General features: G+C 36.8%; 1 long non-coding RNA gene across 2 annotated transcripts in view; it reads right to left on the bottom strand.

Moving 5' to 3' along the window:
• Nucleotides 1–20,564, bottom strand: part of LOC147917315 (uncharacterized) — a 34,863-nt gene that overhangs the window by 12,747 nt on the left and 1,552 nt on the right. For both annotated transcript variants that reach the window (XR_015551997.1, XR_015551998.1), the window contains exons 2-3: nt 9,534–9,634; nt 6,543–6,684 (exon numbers count right to left, since the gene is read on the bottom strand). This is a non-coding gene — a long non-coding RNA (uncharacterized LOC147917315). The remainder of the gene's footprint in view (nt 1–6,542; nt 6,685–9,533; nt 9,635–20,564) is intronic.

Genomic DNA, 20,564 nt, shown 5'->3' on the forward strand with positions numbered 1-20,564 from the left:
TGTTTCTTGTTAACATTTCAAATAAATAATTGGGGCAAATTAGCTAATTAAAATGTATTTAACTTTTTATTTTCCCCTGAATTTAAAGAATTCATGTATAAGTTTAGTGTCAACTGTCACTTAATAACAAATGACTTCTTTTCTGGGAAGTCAGCATCTACTGTATTGAGACCCCAATTAGAACTGTGGAGACATCCTCCCACAACAGACTTGTAGCTACTGACCATTGCACAAGCACTAGTGTAGAATCAGATTAGGTAATAGATTGGCCATCACACTGTATGTAATTAGGGATGTCATGATGCTGGGATTTCCATTGGGGCCACAGTGAGCATCTTCCAGGTCTTGAATCCTTTAAGAGAGAGTTGACCCACGTAGGTTCAGCCTAGTCATACCCAAGGGATCTACTGCCATGCCTTCTCCCAGAGTAGGTCATGAGCAGTAGAGCTTGCACAAAGTCTGCTGTCTGGTTTCAGCTGAGGAAACTTGTTGGAGGATCCTAGCTTTTCATCCAGGATCTCCTTATCGTGACTGTGAAGTCCACATTTGCAAAACTGCCAGCCTTTCCCATGGCCCTCAGGCATGACTTGAGATTTGCAGCAGAACTTATATTTCACTAATCTTGTCCAGCAGTAATAATTGTCCTCAGTAATATCTGCCCTTGATACTCTGCAGCTGAAACATGGGCTGTTTCATCCTCATTTCAGCTTCATTAGTTATTAATGTTGTCGATTGTTTCCAGACTTCAAGGAACCAGCCAGGATTAGGCTAATTTCTCCCAACATATGAAAATAGACCTTGGTACACTAGAGTGTAGCTCAGTGGGCTGATCCTTATTTCATTTTATGGACTCTTTTCCAGGGTCAGGTCCTTCTGCCATCTCTAGAATAGACATCCACGTTTTGCAATCCCTTTCCCAGCATTATTTTACCCAAATTGGTTTCATCAAACAATACTATTTTCTCCAGCTGTTAATGGTTGTAAACTATCCTTCATCACCCACCCCAAAATGGATTCCAGGGTCAAATGCTTTTGGGAAATACTGCATACTGTTTGTTTCTCTTGCAACATCACACTACACATTAGCATATTAAGGTATCAGAGAAATCTTTCAGTAAAATAATTTTATCTTTGTTTAACAAGTATTTTGTATCCTTATTTGAACGTAGAACATGTTTTTAAATAAAACACTTAAGGAGAATGTTAGTTGGAACGCATAGCTTTGTGTATCTAGAAAGGGAGGATGATTCTATTGTCTATTTTGCTGCCACTAGATGCTGGGAGTATATAAGTATATTACCTGGGTTTATCAATGTTATGGCTGAAGGAACCATCATCTCAAGAGGAGTTTTATACAAGAAATAGTCCTTATGAAAATTTTCTAAGGGATAGTGTCCTTTCCTCTCTTAGGTAGATAAGATATTTGTGAAAATATCCACCCACTCCTCCTTCCCCACAAGATTTATGTTCTTTATAATGAAAACATGTGAGATAGAGGAAGAGCATGAGCACAGAAAAAATATTTTACTAGAGTTAGAAGGAATTAAGTTCACATTTTCTCACCTGGTTTTGCTTAGATACTCACCCCTTAAAGAGATAAAAAAAGGATGCTAAGGATAAAATAAATGTTTCTGTTTTCCAGGCAAAACATGGGTAATCCAAGAGGAAGAACTTCTATCCTTTCTGACCCATGGCTGGTGGTGGGGTGGGTAGGTTGTTCCATGATACAGTGTAAGTCATTGAGAAGGATGAGAGTTGGTCTTGTGTCTTGTCGTGATTGGGGACTTGCCAACTGATCTGTGGTCTACCTTTCCCTAGTGGTCCAAGAGTCTCTCACTTGGACTCTAGCAGATCAGCAGGAAATGGGTCCTGTCATCTAAGTAGCATGACACTGTGTCTTTCCCAGTCCTGACAGCATAGTAAGCCTCACTGGACGTTAGGCAGTCTCTAACTAACAGTCAGGGGAGCAACCTAAGGCGTTACAGAGTAAGAATGAGACTAACTGATAAATACGTTTCCTTGCAAGAAAAAAGGGGCAAGGGATGGACAGCTTCAGAATTTACACTACAATTTAATTTTGATGGCCCTCTCCAACCCCTTAATTCAATGACCCTTGTCCCTCAGCCTCTCTAGATCACTCTCTCAGGAAACTCTACTCCTTCTCACACAAGAAAGACACATCTGACTTTTATCTCTTCTTGAAAATCCTAATGTATCACACTTTAGCCCAATGTTAGTGAAGGCTTTTCTTGGTTAAGGAGTCAGTTGAAGATTCATCTGATTCCAAATAGAGAGGTAGAAAAATGGTCATTGTTCCAATTCTGGTTCAAAATTGCTGTCAACAAGACTTTGGCTGGTTTTCTACTTTCCTAAGAGCAAGCAAATCCCACACTTAAATATATGCTTTTTTTCCCCCCAGAGTAAAGCCAGGAGAGTTGTACATAAGAAAATCATATTCTTTATATGAAAATTCTCTCCACTATCTACCTTGTTAAAACATAACTCTAGCATCATTGTACTGAGAAACTTTTGATAACTTCCTGAGTAGATTGTCATTAAACAGGGCTCTACACTAGATGAAAATATTTCTGTCAGAGTAAATTTGAAACGCATGACCCCATGTTACCACTCACATATCTTATCTTCTGATCTCTAAATTTCTCCCTTAATAGAAAGGGGAAATGATATTTCCATACATTTTGCCCCACTGGAAGGACTAAAAATTCTGTGTTTTTGTAAAAATATGTATGTAAACATATCTGAGATCTGATAGTCTCTTAGATTCTAAGAGTAGTTAAATCAAGTCAAATGCTTTTAAATATGTTTCAGGTAAATACTAGAAGTTTTGATTTTACTAGAAAAATGACAAACATTTGGGCAAAAACTTAAATTTTTGTGATTGCAAAATAGTACATTTTATATGCTAATATAAGTAAGAAATACTCTGCCAGACTTTTGAATTTTTCACTTATATATCAGTTTCCTTTAGAGAGTTCTTAATGTGAACTAACAGGGATACACATACAAAGGATTCAAGCATAGCCTTCCCTCAGCCTTAATCTGTTTTAACCAACTCAGGTAGTTGCTTTAGATTATAAAACAATGATTTTAAAAAGTCAGAGAGGTTGGTGGTGGTGTCAGTGGTGTCTACTGTGGCACCAGTAGAAAAATCTTTTGATCATTTGACTATTAAAAATGAGTTTTGTTTAAAGCGACAATGAAATATTTAAAATGTCAGTGAATATTAGATCTTCAAAAGCTAAACCATTATGAGCAATTATCAAAAGGTGAGCATTCAAGAGTGACATCATTTTGAAAATAGGATGTAGTGTTCACATTGCTATCCCACGTGGATTATTTCTGGACAACAAGTGGGCTATTGTGGATGTCTATACTCTGTGTCAGAACGTTGACACAAAGAGACTTTTTCAGTTTCAGAACTGCAGATTTATAATCATACTTAGCTCACAAGACATTCATTTTTTATTTCTCAGGAAATAGCCCTCACACACTCACAATTATAGTATGAAACAGTTCGAATTCCATTAAACTGGATATTTAGCTTTGGTTGGTAGATTTTGAACTTCTGTAACCTGGTGGTTGAACTACTTTAACAGTGATTGACAGTTTCTATTACAGATGTAGCTTATTCAAATGATTTCTATGTTATGGAAGAAAAGACCGAAAAAAATAAAATGGTCTGCAAATTCAACAGCTTTCATTTTTGAAATTCAATCTTTCCTTCTTCATCAACAAATCAATAAAAAAGATGAATGTGACAAAAAATGATGTAACTCAGGAGAAATATTTTAATAATTCTGATATTAAAATTTAAACAATTTATTACACAGTATATAGTATATGTAGACAACTTTGTCTTGTAAATACATGGGCTATTTTTGAATAAACAATTACCAATTAAAAATGATATGATACATAGTATTTTATATATGCTATGATATATATATACTGAATGATAATAGTATTTTCTTTTTTTTTGGTAAGGAAGAGTGGCCCTGAGCTAACATCTGTGCCCTTCATCCTCTATTTTGTATGTGGGTCACTATCACAGCTTGGCTTGACGAGTGGTGTAGGTCTGCACCCAGGATCCAAACCTACGAACCCAGGCTGCTGAAGTGCACCATGCCGAACTTAACCACTATGCCACCAGGCCAGCCCCAATAGTATTTTCTTTTAATTTATTTTTCTGATATATTACCTTGTGGCTTTCATAGAAATTTGGTTGTAATTGTGGAAGGAAGAATGGCAGCAGCTAGAGGGAAGTTACTGACCCTTTCCAGAAAATTGATGGTAGATTCGGAAATAGCACACATACTATTCTAGTTTGTATTAGAGGATTGTACGGAAGCCAAGGGACAATGACACATTTTATGTATTCAGTATCGTAGTCATACTTTCTCTGAATTCCCAGGAGTTCTTTTCCTTTCTCTTATTCCACTCAGGTTCATTCATCTGTAATTTTGGGGATATTTGGTTCATTAAGAAGGTGGAAATTAGTTTGGGCTGTCTCTGCTATCTGTTGCCTACTTTGATATCAGCCTTTGTGGCAGGTTAGACTCTCAGCATCTTGCACCAAGATTATAGGAAAGCTTCTGAACTGTTCTTCTTGACTTTCTTCATTCTATTGTAAACACCGTGAAGTCTGAAGTAGCGGAGTCTAAAGTGCTTATCTGGCTGTCATTGACTCCCTGAGTGATCTGTTGGTGGCCTCTATGGATAAAGGGCAGTTTCCCTTTCAGGCCTTCCATAATGTTGTCTTTGCCTCTGCTTCTCCCACCTCATGTCCTGTGTCTTACCACCTCACTCCCCACACTCCTGTCAGATCTACCTAACTTCTGACAATCCCTTAAATTCTTGAAGTTGTTTTAGGGCCTTTTATACCTATTATTTCTTGTGCCTAGAACCCACTTCATTGCCTGGTGAGTGCCTACCCATACATGAAAGCCCAACTCAAATATCTCCTCCTTAGATAGCTTGGTACCTCCCACCCGACGGGTCCTCTGGAACATATTGTAGTAACACGACATTGTTACTCTTGTCTATTTACACCCTAGTCACTACCATCAGTCTAATTTACTTGATGACATGGAAATTAAAAGTGATACAAAAATGAATAATGCATTTTCATTAATCCATAGCTTTGCAAGTCAATACATAGTAGGGGCATATAAAGCAATCAATGTAGCTCATACAAATTTCAGATTTTAGTATACTCACAACAGATTTCTGCCTTTATTTACCATTATTACATGTTAGAACAAGTCCTGTTAAATTTGAGCCTGACTGTTAAGTGACCTGACTTGAATGCTCTGTTTTATTGTCAGGTACCTGAGTGGGCACATAAGATTCTGAAAATAATCCTCATGAATATTCATGAAGGAATTTTGGCATCAAAATGCAGAAAATGAGAAAAATAACAATAAAAATCCAGTAAACTGAGAAACGATAATGTACACTTTGTATTATTAAAGTGGTTTTTATGATTTTGAGCTTCTGTTCAAATCTAATTTCATGTTTTCTGACAAAAATATTTAACCATAATAACAGCTGGCTCTGTTACATTAAGTGCAAGTACTCTTTGTTTGTGTATTAACTTGACATTAGTATCTTCACTAGGTAGAGGAATTTTGAAATGTATTTGAATAAATCCATTATAATAACATATGCCATCCATGGGTGCGGCTTGTAGAGTGGAGGGACTTGCTTGATCTGCAAGGTTAGGGTAAAACGCTTTGTGCAGAAAAGTGTTTTGTTGTTGTGCAAGTTGAATTATTCTCCTTGGGGTACTGTTTTCAGGTAAAAATTTGAGTTCCAAGTTAACATCTTTTTTATGACATTTTTAGTGCTTGAGGCTTTAATTAATGTTTTCAATATTTCTACCAGAATGTTTAGTTCCCATTGTGCTGGAGAATAAGTTAACCATCAGACTTCCTGGAGGGTGCTTTTGCTGTGACAGTAATATTTCCCCAAGGCAATGGGAACCGTAGCCTTACTACGAGGGCTCCTGTCAAGTACTTTCTCACTGTTTGAATGCATATGTGACAGAGTAAAGTAGGGAGAGGGCTATCTCAATATTTTTTTATTTCTTTTTATAATATCTACAATATTTTCCTTGTTTTGTTTGAAAGGGTCATTAAATGCTAAAGCTTTAAAAAGTAATGCTATATCTCTAGATTACTAAAGAGATTTAAATTTTGAGGCTAGAAACAGATTTATTAGGAATGGTATTATTATCCTGTTGATGTTGCCTGTTTTGTGTGTATGTATGTGTGTGTTTTTCCTTATAGAAGCTAAGATCACTTGTGTGACGACAGAATTCTCTGTTGGATTTAAAAGGCATTTGATGGTGAATATTCAAAACCATCTGAATAGACCAATATGTAATAAGTTGTTCCAATATATTGCACTGCATATTCTGTGATGCTTTCAAGCAAGATTGTTTTTATTACGTATTTACTGGAGCTGCTCTGTCTCTGGAAAAAGAAAGCACATTTCCTCCAAGAGAAGATTAGACCACTTACTTTGCACTTTAACCTTATTTTTTCTTGCCTCAGGAGCATCTTCTCCTTACAGTAGTTACTTGGTAGGTTCCTGGGGCTAAGAAGGGTGCTTGCTAAAGAAGAAGGATCACTGCATTGCATTAAGGCCAGTGGGTTCCTCATCCTAGAAACCAAGGAATATGGTTTTAGGAGAGCAGATGTGGCAAATGATGGGTGGAAAAAGACAAAACAACACGATCCCTACTTCAAGCCTGCTGCTTTCTTAAATGAAACACACAAAGAAAAAGATGAGAGCAAGTGTTTTCTTTACATATAATTTTATTTCAAAAGTTGCATCAAAGAGAGAGTTACGTTATGTATTGTTAGGATGAAAAAAACTATTTGAATAACTTTTAAATAAGCTGGAAAAAAAAAGAGATACAAGGAGCATGGAGACAAAGAGATGCTCTAATCAATAGCCAGCAGTTGTCTCGCTGAGAACACGAGACCTGGTTCTCTTTACTCCTCTCCTGCTGCTCCTCCATCTCCTCCTTCTTTTCTCTCCACCCTTGCACGTAGGAAATCTACTTTTCCTGGATTCATTTGCACTTGGGATCTAATTCCTGTGCTCAGATTGATTAGGACTATTGCTTACCACCTGGGATTTTTGAACTTCTGATTAAAAGATGCTATTATTTTTTTAAAAATTACAATTGGTTCACTGTTCAAAAAGATAAATGGCTACTTCTGATAGAAAATATAAGATATAGGTGATTATTTTATCCTTTGAATAAGCTACATAGTTAGAGTCAAAATAGTTTTATACTGACTACCATTTTCTTTTGGAGAATTGTCATCATCCTTCTCTTGTTTAACATTTTAAAATATCAACTAAGTACATACACTGTATGTAATATCTCATACTTGTCATTAATGATTTTATATCATTGAAAAGGCAAAGATAAAGATCTGGAATATATTGCTAAATTAAAACATGATGGACTCTTTTAGCCTGGGTCCAACAGGATAGAGAAACCACAATTTAAGGAGGAAAAGTTTAATATAAGGGTTTATTAACTATAATAATAGGGTTAAATAATGAGGGATTCAGTAGTAAGAATTAAAGAAACTCTCAAGAATATAGGGACAGCACACACAAGAAACAGTCACTAAATGTAGGGGTGAGATAGAGCACCCAAGGAAGAGCCCCCACACCCACCCTCCCCCAGGGATGAGATCCAGACCTTGGTGGAGACAGTACAGCCAGGACTCACTGGATGGCTGACAATTCACTTTAGTTGCACATCAGTGGAACTTGCTAGAAACCTGCCCTATGGGTATCTGGGGATGCTGTTCCCAGGGAACTGTCTCATTGATATACTCCACTCAAAACTGCCCCATGGCGGATGCTGGGGAAAGGTGCTGGCAGCTGAGTGCTTCTGGCCTCTGGGCACTACAAGAGCTGGGTATAGGTGTGTGCTGCAGGAGCCTGCCAAGGAAGCACAGGGGAGCCAGGAAGCAAAACGCTTTGGCGCTAAAATGCCTCCCCAATGCCCTCTGTTGTTAAAGCTTCAGTGCCATTTTGTAAAGATGAATATTTAAAGGGCCAATATCCATTTCACTGAGGAAGCAGAAAGGGTGAATCTGGAGCTAAGAGATAATAAATCAATAGCTGGCACAAACTCTTAGCATTTTTTTAAGAGGTAGAGGGAAGAAGATTGAGCTCTTTGATGAGAGAGATAAGAAATCTAAACTCATAGTACCAGAATGGATGAATGAAGACTGGGCTCAAAGTCCAATCAAAATGGAGATGGGGAATGGTAGTGTCTGAGGGGGGGTGGGGAGGGCACCAAGATTGAATAAATTTATAAAATATTTTAGATTATTTTTAAAATATAGAATTGAGTAATTGCCAAATAACTTTTAGGTCATCAATATTATGTTAGACTCTATGCGCCATGTATTAGTAACAACAACAACAACAACAACAGCAATAATAATAAAAGAAGAGGAAGACAACAAAGAAGAAGCCTTTGGGAGATGATTATATGGCAGGCACTCTACTATGTTTTAGTGGGTTTGCTTATTCAAACCTCATAACAAATCTAAGAAGTAGAGATTAGGTTAACTCCCATTTTACATAAGGAAAGTGAGATTCAGAAAGGTCAAGTGACTTGTCTAAAGCCACACAGCATTTGCTACAGGCAGAATCCAGATCCTGGCAGACTGACTCTAGAGCTTGTGTGCTCACTACTATGCTAAACTGCCTTATATAGAGATTCAGAAAAAGTTTCATTCTTTGTTCAAAAAGAAAAAACACCCAAAACACAACAAAACTTCATCTCATTGTGGAGATAATCCACAAACAGGCATGAAATAGAGCATGATTAAGTATAGATCTATGTGTGGCACAAACTATAAGTGCTGAGGAATTAAAGAGAAGCAGGTCCGTGAACACTGGAAGAGATAGAGATACCTTTAAAAGGGAAATTTTGAGTTGGTCATTCAAGGTGGAAATCTTAGTAGGGGGGCAGGGGGAAGGGAAAGCATTCCCACTGGGAAAATACTAAGAAACAAAGCACAGTGTACAATGTACCCAGGGGACAATAGGGACAACTGGATATGATTAAAGAATACGCTTTTACAGATTTCAACTCAATTCAACATTTTTTTTTTGCTTCCCCTATCCCCCACCCCAGCTCCATGAACAAGGTATATTGGCGTAAGTCACTGCATTATGGAGTAAAGCGCTGGAGAGAACAAAAATAGATGAGTGGCTACTTGGTGTTTATTTTTGAAAGTGACTCATTCAACACTGTATGATTCAGTTTTCTCTGAAATAATTGATTATGTAGCTTGAATAGCTATGTGTGTCCAAAGAACAAAAATGTCATTGTATCTGGGAAGTGAGGGTAAATGCAATGTTTTATAGGAGAGTGACATGGGAATTTTTGATCAGAATTTCCCCTTGCAGTAAAATGTTTTTCCTGGAATGAGAACTGGATAGCTCCAAACATGGTATTAGGTACTCACCTGACTCACTGATTACTGCAGATGCAGAAATGGAGGGCAAATGTGCTGCAGAGAATTCTGGATTGTGAGATTAGAGGATAGTTCAGCTGAAGCTGGGAATCCTATGAAACAGGAGATACATAGAGTGAACATAAGTTCACTACATGGTGAGATTAAAGTACAGCTTCATCTGTTGGAGATGTGAAACAACCTATTTCTGTCACCATTGAAATCTATAACATTGTTCCACGCTTTCTTTTTTTTTTTAGTTTTGTAATACTAAATTTAGTAACTATATTTTATGTCTCATATCAGTAAAATGAGGATGGAAAGATGTTAACTAGAGGATTTTAGGCTTAATAAATGGACTTTGTGAAACAATAAAAAATGGTATGGCATTAGATATAGGGGTGTTAATTTTTAACTTTTCTCAAACACTGTTTTTTAAAAAAACAAAAACTTTCTCTTACCCCTCCATTTCATAATTTTCCAAAATAATTGATATTTAAAAATAAGTAGGAAGGAGAATATATTGTAATCATTTAAATTGAATAAAATGCACCGCATTGTCCTTATATTTTCTCTTTTTCTGCTGACCCAGTAAAAACTTTGTGAGGGACTAGTGCTGGTCTCTGGATGGATATTGGGGACTGTTGACGCACATAGGTGATTTTAAATATATGCTTACAGCCTAGGGAATAATCAGAGATCAGTGTGAGAAAAGAGGGGATCTGAGACGGGGAATACCACTGTTACTTCAACAAGACTAGCTCTGTTTTTATTTTTCTTATTTACGTGTCTGGTTTATATAATAAATTGATCTCCATATGATGCAATATGGAAATAGCTTTACTTTTTTCCCCAATGTTGCTTTCACCATCCACTCTCTCAGATCCCCTTATTTCTCTTGCCATTATTTCAAGAATATCTCGTGTACTTTCAGTGATTTTTCAGCTGTTAGAACAATTTCATTTTTTGGTATTTAAAATGTTCTGTCAAACCTAACTAAAAATTTTAATCTCTCAACCAACTCAATTCTCTTCCCCCTGCTTAACTCCTGGGATTCTTAGACTGATAACAGGGAAAAAGCCACGGTCTGTCTTTCACCCTTGTTATTATTCTTCCTCGCTAGCTGACTCTACTAGTTCTGGCTCCTCCCGTAGTCAGAGGACAAAGGGAGAGTGTATTAGAGGGAATGGTCAAAGTCCACCTGGCTATCAGTGGGCCATATATGGCAGATGGCCAGATTCTGGTTCTCTTTTGCAGGAGGCTCTTTTGTAGGTTCTATGAAGACCCTTCCTCTAGAGACTTCTGTACTGCACCATTCTTTCTGCAGTTAGTGATATCTTTGGAGAATCTCTTATATGTCCTCCTAAGCTCCTGTACCATCATTCTTTCTACTGGAGTACAGTCATGTGTTGCTTATCAATGGGGATATGTTCCAAGAAATGTGTCGTCAGGCATTTTCATCGTTGTGCAAACATCATAGAGTATACTTACACAAACCTAGATGGTATAGCCTAATATACACCTATGTTATATAGGATCACTGTCGTATAATGAGATCTGTTGTTGACTGAAACATCATTATGCAGTGCATGACTGTACCTAGATCTGGAAGGCAGATATCCTGGGCAGTCTTTACAAGATGACTCAACACCACTGGAATTCATGAATCATTGCTCCAGTCAAACTTGGAAGTGCAAGCCACTCACACTGATGTTCTCTTTCCTTGTCCTGTGTTAGGGGAAGCTTCACCAGCTACTCTCCTTTGGAGTTCAGGAGAAAGTCCATTCCCAGTCTCTATATTCTTCAAAATTCTAGAGAATGATGTCAACTTTTCCAAGCTTTCTCTCATTGTGCTCAACTACAGTGTCATAGCAGAGTCAGGCCTCTAGTTTCTGCAGCTCAACAAACATTCAGGTTGGAGGAATATACCCGTCTCTCCTGAAAAGCAGTTGCCCCATCACAGCAACCTCACATTTCTTGACCCTAGCATTCTCTACTTGCACAATGTTTTTCAAAGCATCTTCTTTTATCCTAATGAACTTCTGGCCTCTCTTATTTAGAATGGATGGAGTGACACTCATCAAACTATTTTGTACATTTTTTTTTTTTCCTGAGGAAGATTCACCCTGAGCTAACATCTGCTGTCAATCTTCCTCTTTTTTTCCTTGAGGAAGCTTAGTCCTGAGCTAACATCTGTGCCAATATTCCTCTACTTTGTATGTGGGTCACCACCACAGCATGGTTGACGAGTGGTGTAGGTCCACACCAGGGATCCAAACATGTGAACCTGGGCTGCTGAAGCAGAGCACGCTGAATGTAACGACTATGCCACAGGGCTGGCCCCTGGACACATTTTATTAAAACTTGCAGTGGTATGTCTAATACCTCTGCCTAGAGTATGTGGGAACTCAATATACGTTGTACTTAGCTTTAGGGCTAAAATCTTTGAGGGGACAGATAAAGGCTTTCTAACAACCATTACTTTTATTTACACAGTTATAAAAACTTTTTGTTTGAATGGAAAAAAAATACTGTATATATAACATTGTCATTGGGTCTAGGGAATTTATTGAAAAGTCAGTTGTTAATAAATGTCAAATTCATACCACTGAAAGAAATGAAATTATAGTAAATAGTCTAGCTATGTTTGTTTTGAAAATGGGCATATATCAACTAACTGAGTATAGAGGGAACATTATGGACCATATATGACAAGCCCACAGCTAACATCATACTCAGTGGTGAAAAGCTAAAAGCTTTTCCTCTAAGATCAGGAACAAGACAAAGATGGCCAATCTTGCCACTTTTATTCAACATAATACTAGAATTCCTAGCCAGGGCAATTAGGCAAGAAATAAAAAAAGACATTCAAATTGGAAAAAAGAAGTAAAATTGTCTCTATTTGCAGATGACATGATATATATAGAAAACCCTAAAGACCTCACCAAAAAACTGTTAGAAATAATAAAGAAATTCAGTAAAGTTTCAGAATACAGATAAATATACAAAACTCAGTTATATTTCTGTTGACCAATAACGAACTATCAAAAACAGAAATTAAGAAAATCCCATTTACAAGTGCATCAAAAAGAATAAAATACCTAGGGATAAATTTAACCAAGGGGGTGAAAGATCTGTAAGCTGTAAACTACAAGGCATTAATGAAAGAAATTGAAGAAGACATAAATAAATGGAAAGGTATTCTGTGTTCATGGATTGGAAGAATTCATATTGTTAAACCGCCCATACTACCCAAAGCGATCTACAGATTCAATGCAACCCCTATCAAAATTCCAATGGCATTGTTCATAGAAGTAGTAAAAACAATCCTAAAATTTGTATGGAAAGACCCTGAATAGCCAAAGCAATCTCAAGAAAGAAGAAAGCTGGAGGCATTTTGCTCCTTGATTTCAAACTATGTTACAAAACTATAGTACTCAAAACAGTATGTTATCGCCATAAAAACAGACTCATAGATCAATGGAACAGAATAGAGAGGCTAGAAATAAACTCACACTTATATGGTTAATTAATTTATGACAAAAGAGCCAGGAATATACAGTGGAGAAAGGATAGTCGCTTCAGTAAATGTGTTGGGAAAACTGGACAGCCACAGCAAAAGAATGAAACTGGACCCTTATCTTACACCATACATAAAAATCAACTCAAAGTGGATTAACGACTTGGACATAAGACCTGAAACCATAAGACTCCTAGAAGAAAACATAGGGGATAAGCTCCTTAACATTGGTCTTGCAGTGATTTTTGGATTGGACACTTAACCAAAGACAACAAAAGCAAAAATAGACAAATGCCACTACATCAAACTAAAAAAGCTTCTGCACAGCAAAGGAAACCATTAACAAAATGAAAAGGCAACCTATAGGATGGAAGGAAATATTTTCAAATCATGTATCTGATTAGGGGTTAATATCCAAAATATACAAAGAACTCATACAACTCAATAGAAATAAAAACCAAACAATCCAATTAAAAAAATGGGCAGAGGAACTGAATAGACATTTTTCCAAAAAAGACATACAGGTGGCCAACAGGCACCCAAAAAAGTGCTCAAGATCACTAATCATCAGGGAAATGCAAATCAAGACCACAATGAGACATCACCTCATACCTGTTAGAATGGCTATTATCAACAAGACATGAGATAACAAGTGTTGGTGAGGATGTGGAGAAAAGCAAACCCTTGTGCACTGTTGGTGGGAATGTAAATTGGTGCAGCCACTATGGAAAACAGTATGGAGGTTGCTCAAAAAATTAAAAATAGAACCACCATATGATCCAGGAATTCCACTTCTGGGTATATATCCAAAGGAAACAAAATCACTATCTCAATACTGCACCTTGATGTGCATGGCAGCATTATTTACAATAGCCGGGACATGGAAACAACCTAAGTGTCCATTGATGGATGAATGGATAAAGAAATGTGTGCATACGCACACACACACACACACACACACACACACGCATGCACAGGAATGTTATTCAGCCATAAAGAAGAATGAAATCTTGCTATTTGTAACAACATGGATGGACCTTGAGGGCATTAAGCTAAGTGAAATACGTCAGACAGAGAAAGACAAGTACCATATGATTTCACTTATCTGTGGAATCTGAAAAATAAATCTGAACTCACAGAAACAGAGAACAGATTGGTGGTTACCAGAGGTGGGAGTTGCGGAGTGAGGGAAATGGGTGAAGATGGTCAAAAGGTTAATAAGTTCTAGAGATGTAATATACAGCATGGTGAGCATAGTTAAAAATACTATATTGTATATTTGAAATATGCTAAGAGAGTAGATCTTTAAAGTTCTCACCACAAGAAAAAAAATTATAACTATGTGAGGTGATGGATGTTAACTAAACTTATGATGGTAATCATTTTGCAATGTATACATATATCAAATCATTATGCTTTACACCTTAAATTAATACAATGCTGTGTGTCAATAAACCTCATAAAATAAAATAAAATGACCCTCAAAAAAAAAAAAAAAGAAAAGAAAACGGAAGAAAATGGGCACATATAATACCATATCCTTCCGACAACTGCTTGGGAACTTTAGTCTCATAAGCTCCTGGTCAATGGTTCTAAGTGGTATATTGAGACAGAATCTTCCTGTGTGGTGTGTGGTCCCCAACAAAGATTTATAAAACATTCTTACCAAATTCTTAGTGAAGAACTATGTTAAAGCCTTCTTAACATTGCCTTTGTGCAACCTCCCTTCTACCCCTGTCTCTGGTGAATTAAGTGGTTTGTTTATAGCCTTCCTTATAGAATTTAAATTAACATTTTGATTCCCCACGAGGCTTTTTTTTTTTCCTGGGACAAAGTCTAACCTCCCACAGGCTAATAATGCCACAGGCTAATGCTCTGGAAGCAAACTCAATCTAAACATCAAATATAATGAAAACCAGAACATAAAAAAAACAAAATTAATGGCTACAGCCTTCACTTTGGGTTTCACTTTGCAGAATCACATGGCTCATCATCCCCACCTGAGACATACTATTGATGATGGCAGTGGTTATGATATATCGACGTCTGTCCACTGGATATTATACAGAGACTAGAAAACTAATGTCACGTGGCTTTAGATGTTTCTGTCTCAACCTGATATGTTCGTAATGGTCTTTCTTTCACATAAGGAGATATAAAAAAAATGATGAGCTTCGTTTTTATGGCAGTAGTTTAATGCCTGAAAATGTTCATTTGAAAAACAGTGAAAGAATGGAGTCCACTGCATTTTTTCCACATCTATAAAATTTTCCTGTAACCCTAGGATAGCAATTTTTTTTTATATGGCTGTAGATAATTTGGAGACATTGGAAATATATAACTTTTTTTTTTTTTTTTTTTTTTTTTTTAATTTTTTGTTTATTGCAGTAACATTGGTTTATAACATTGTAAAAATTTCAGGTGTACATCATTGTACTTCTATTTCTGCATAGATTACATCATGTTCACCACCAAAATACTAATTACAACCCCTCACCACACACATGTACCCAATTATCCCTTTCACCCTCCTCCCTCCCCCCTTCCCCTCTGGTAACCACCAATCCAATCTCTGTCCCTATGTGTTTGTTTATTGTTGTTATTATCTACTACTTAATGAAGGAAATCATACGGTATTTGACCTTCTCCCTCTGACTTATTTCACTTTGCATCATGCCCTCAATGTCCATCCATGTTGTCACAAATGGCTGGATTTCATCGTTTCTTATGGCTGAGTAGTATTCCATTGTGTATATATACCACAGCTTTTTTATCCATTCGTCCCTTGATGGGCACTTAGGTTGCTTCCAAGTCTTGGCTATCGTGAATAAGGCTGCAATGAACACAGGGGTGCATGTACCTTTGCAAATTGGTGTTTTCAAGTTCTTTGGATAAATACCCAACAGTGGAATAGCTGGATCATATGGTAGTTCTATCATTGAGTTTTCAGGAATCTCCATACTGTTTTCCATAGTGGCTGCACCAGTTTGCACTCCCACCAGCAGTGTATGAGAGTTCCCTTCTCTCCACAACCTCTCCAACACATGTTGTTTCCTGTCTTGTTAATTATAGCCATTCTGACGGGCGTGAGGTGATATCTCATTGTAGTTTTGATTTGCATTTCCCTGATAGTTAGTGATTTTGAACATCTTTTCATGTGTCTGTTGGCCATCTGTATATCTTCTTTGGAGAAATGTCTGTTCAGGTCTTTTGCCCATTTTTAATTGGGTTGGTAGTTTTTGTTGTTGAGATGCATGAGTTCTTTATATATTTTGGAGATTAAGCCCTTATCAGATGTATGGTTTGCAAATATCTTCTCCCAATTGTTAGGTTGTCTTTTCGTTTTGTTGATGGTTTCCTTTGCTGTGCAGAAGCTTTTTAGTTTGATGTAGTCCCATTTGTTTATTTTTTCTATTGTTTCTCTTGCCCGGTCAGATGTGGTGTTTGAAAAGATGTTGCTAAGACTGATGTCGAAGAGCGTACTGCCTATGTTTTCTTCTAGAACTTTCACAGTTTCAGGTCTTACATTCAAGTCTTTAATCCATTTGGAGTTAATTTTTGTGTATGGTGTAAGGTAAGAGTCTACTTTCATGTTTTTTTGCATATGGCTATCCAGTTTTCCCAACACCATTTGTTGAAGAGACTTTCTTTTCCCCATTGTATGTTCTTGGCTCCTTTGTCAAAGATTAGCTGTCCATAGATGTGTGGGTTTATTTCTGGGCTTTCGATTCTATTCCATTGATCTGTGTGTCTGTTTTTGTGCCAGTACCATGCTGTTTTGGTTACTATAGCTTTGTAGTATATTTTGAAATCAGGGAGTGTGATACCTCCAGCTTTGTTCTTTTTCTCAGGATTCCTTTAGCTATTCGGGGTCTTTTGTTGTTCCATATAAATTTTAGGATTCTTTGTTCTATTTCTGTGAAAAATGTTGTTGGAACTTTGATAGGGATTGCATTGAATCTATAGATGGCTTTAGGAAGTATGGACATCTTAACTATGTTAATTCTTCCAATCCAAGAGCACAGAATATCTTTCCATTTCTTTGTGTCTTCTTCAATTTCTTTCAGAAATGTTTTATAGTTTTCGTGTACAGATCTTTCACCTCTTTGGTTAAGTTTATTCCTAGGTATTTTATTCTCTTTGTTGCAATTGTAAATGGGATGGTATTCTTAATTTCTCTTTCTGCTACTTCGTTGTTAGTGTACAGAAATGCAACTGATTTTTGTATGTTGATTTTGTATCCTGCAACTTTACCATATTCGTTTATTACTTCTAAAAGTTTTCTGGTGGATTCTTTAGGGTTTTCTATATATAAAATCATGTCATCTGCAAATAGTGACAGTTTCACTTCTTCCTTTCCAATTTGGATCCCTTTTATTTCTTTCTCTTGCCTGATTGCTCTGGCTAGGACTTCCAATACTATGTTAAATAGGAGTGGTGAGAGTGGGCATCCTTGTCTGGTTCCTGTTCTTAGAGGGATAGCTTTCAGTTTTTCACCATTGAGGATGATATTAGCTGTGGGTTTCTCATATATGGTCTTTATTATGTTGAGGTACTTTCCTTCTATACCCATTTTATTCAGAGTTTTTATCATAAATGGATGCTGGATCTTGTCAAATGCTTTCTCTGCATCTATTGAGATGATCATGTGATTTTTGTTCTTCATTTTATTAATGTGGTGTATTACGTTGATTGATTTGCGAATGTTAAACCATCCCTGCATACCTGGAATAAATCCCACTTGATCATGGTGTATAATCTTTTAACGTATTGTTGTATGCGATTTGCAAGTATTTTGTTGAGGATTTTCGCATCGATGTTCATCAGTGATATTGGCCTGTAATTTTCTTTTTTGTGTTGTCCTTGTCTGGTTTTGGTATCAGGGTAATGTCAGCTTCGTAGAATGAGTTAGGAGCTTCCCTCCTCAATTTTTTGGAAGAGTTTGAGAAGGATAGGTATTAAGACTTCTTTGAATGTTTGGTAGAATTCACCAGGGAAGCCGTCTGGTCCTGGACTTTTATTTTTGGGGAGGTTTTTGATTACTGTTTCTATCTCCTTACTGGTGATTGGTCTATTCAAATTCTCTACTTCTTCTTGATCCAGTTTTGGAAGGTTGTATGATTCTAAGAATTTATCCATTTCTTCCAGATTGTCGAATTGGTTGGCATATAGTTTTTCATAGTATTCTCTTATAATCTGTTGTATTTCTGAGGTGTCTGTTGTAACCTCTCCTCTTTCATTTCTGATTTTACTTATTTGTGCCTTCTCTCTTTTTTTCTTGGTGAGTCTAGCTAAAGGTTTGTCTATTTTGTTGATCTTTTCAAAGAACCAGCTCTTGGTTTTATTAATTTTTTCTATTGTTTTTTTGGTCTCTATTTCATTTATTTCTGCTCTGATTTTTATTATTTCCCTTCTTCTACTGATTTTGGTCTTTGTTTGTTCTTCTTTTTCCAGTTCCTTTAGGTGCATTGTTAGATTGTTTATTTGAGATTTTTCTTGTTTGTTGAGATAGGCCTGTATTGCTATAAACTTCCCTCTTAGAACCGCTTTTGCTGTATCCCATAAATTCTGGCATGTCGTATTTTCATTTTCATTTGTCTCCCGGTATTTTTTGATTTCTTCATTAACCCAGTCGTTGTTCAGTAGCATTTTGTTTAATCTCCATGTATTTGTGGCTTTTCTGATTTTCTTCCTATAGTTGATTTCTAGTTTCATACCTTTGTGGTCAGAAAAGATGCTTGGTATTATTTCAATCTTCTTAAATTTATGGAAACTTGTTTTGTGGCCTAATATGTGATCAATCCTGGAGAATGTTCCATGTGCATTTGAAAAGAACGTGTATTCTTCGGTTTTTGGATGGAATGCTCTGTATATATCTACTAGGTCCATCTGTTCTAGTGTGTCGTTTAAGGCCAATGTTTCCTTATTGATCTTCTGTTTGGATGATCTATCCGTTGGTGTAAGTGGAGTGTTAAAGTCCCCTACTATTATTGTGTTACTGTCTATTTCTGTTTTTATGTCTGTTAATAATTGCTTTATATATTTAGGTGCACCTACATTGGGTGCGTAGATATTTACAAGTGTTATATCCTCTTGTTGGATTGTTCCCTTGATCATTATGTAATGCCCTTCTTTGTCTCGTTTTACAGTTTTTGTTTTAAAGTCTATTTTGTCTGATATGAGTACTGCTACCCCAGCTTTCTTTTCATTGCCATTTGCGTGGAGTATCTTTTTCCATCCCTTCACTTTCAGTTTGTGAGTGTCTTTAGGTCTGAAGTGTGTCTCTTGTATGCAGCATATATATGGGTCTTGTTTTTATCTAGTCAGCCACCCTATGCCTTTTAATTGGGGCATTTAGTCCATTGACGTTTAAAGTAGCTATTGATAAGTATGTACTTACTGCCATTTTTTAACTTTTTTTTTCCCTCAGTGTTTTAGTAGTCCTTCTCTGTTCCTTACTTCTTCTATACAGAATTGATGGTCACTTTAGTTTGACCTCTGTCTGAAAGCTGTACTCTTTAACTACCCTCCTCCCTCCTTTTATGTTTTTGTCATCATATCTAACCTCGTTTTTGTGCATTTGTATCCATTACCGTCTAATCGTGGAAATAGATAATTTTTCCTATTTGTGGTCTTCTCTTTTCCCCTTAAATCAGTCCCTTTAACATTTCTTGTAACACTGGTTTCTTGGTGACAAACTCCTTTAATTTTTGCTTATCTGGGAAAATTTTGATCACTCCTTCCATTTTGAACGATAACCTTGCTGGGTAGAGTATTCTTGGCTGTAAGTTTTTTCCTTTTAGCACTTTAAATATATCATGCCATTCTCTTCTAGCCTGTAAGGTTTCTGCTGAGAAGTCAGCTGATAGCCTTATGGGGTTTCCTTTGTATGTAACTTGACATTCTCTTGCGGCTTTTAGGATTCTCTCTTTATCTTTAATTCTGGACATTTTGATTATGATGTGTCTTGGTGTGGGCCTCTTTGGGTTTATCTTGTTTGGGGCTCTCTGTGCCTCCTGTACCTGGATGTCTGTTTCCTTCCTTAGGTTAGGGAAGTTTTCATCTATTATTTCTTGAAATAGATTCTCTGCCCCGTTGTCTCGCTCTTCTCCTTCCGGGACACCTATAACACGGATGTTAGTGCGCTTGATGTTGTCCCAGAGGTCCCTTAGACTGTCCTCACTCTTTTTAATTCTTTTCTCTTTTACCTGTTCACCTTGGGTAATTTCTTCTAGTCTTTCTTCCAGCTCACAGATCCGTTCTTCTGTATCCTCTACTCTGCTTTTGAGTCCCTCTAATGAGTTTTTCATTTCCAGTATTGTATTCTTCATTTCTGATTGGTTCTTTTTTACATCTTCCATTTCTTTGTTGACATTCTCACTGAGTCCATCTATTCTTCTCCCCAGATCAGTGAGCATCCTTAACACTCTTAGTTTGAACTCTCTGTCGGGTAGGCTGCTCATTTCTGTTTCACTAAGTTCCTTTTCTGGGGTTTTGTCCTGTTCCCTTACTTGTAATGTATT

The sequence above is a fragment of the Ceratotherium simum genome, chromosome 4 (genome assembly GCF_057802395.1).
Source record: "Ceratotherium simum simum isolate JZ-2026a chromosome 4, ASM5780239v1, whole genome shotgun sequence".
NCBI classification, from domain to species: domain Eukaryota; kingdom Metazoa; phylum Chordata; class Mammalia; order Perissodactyla; family Rhinocerotidae; genus Ceratotherium; species Ceratotherium simum.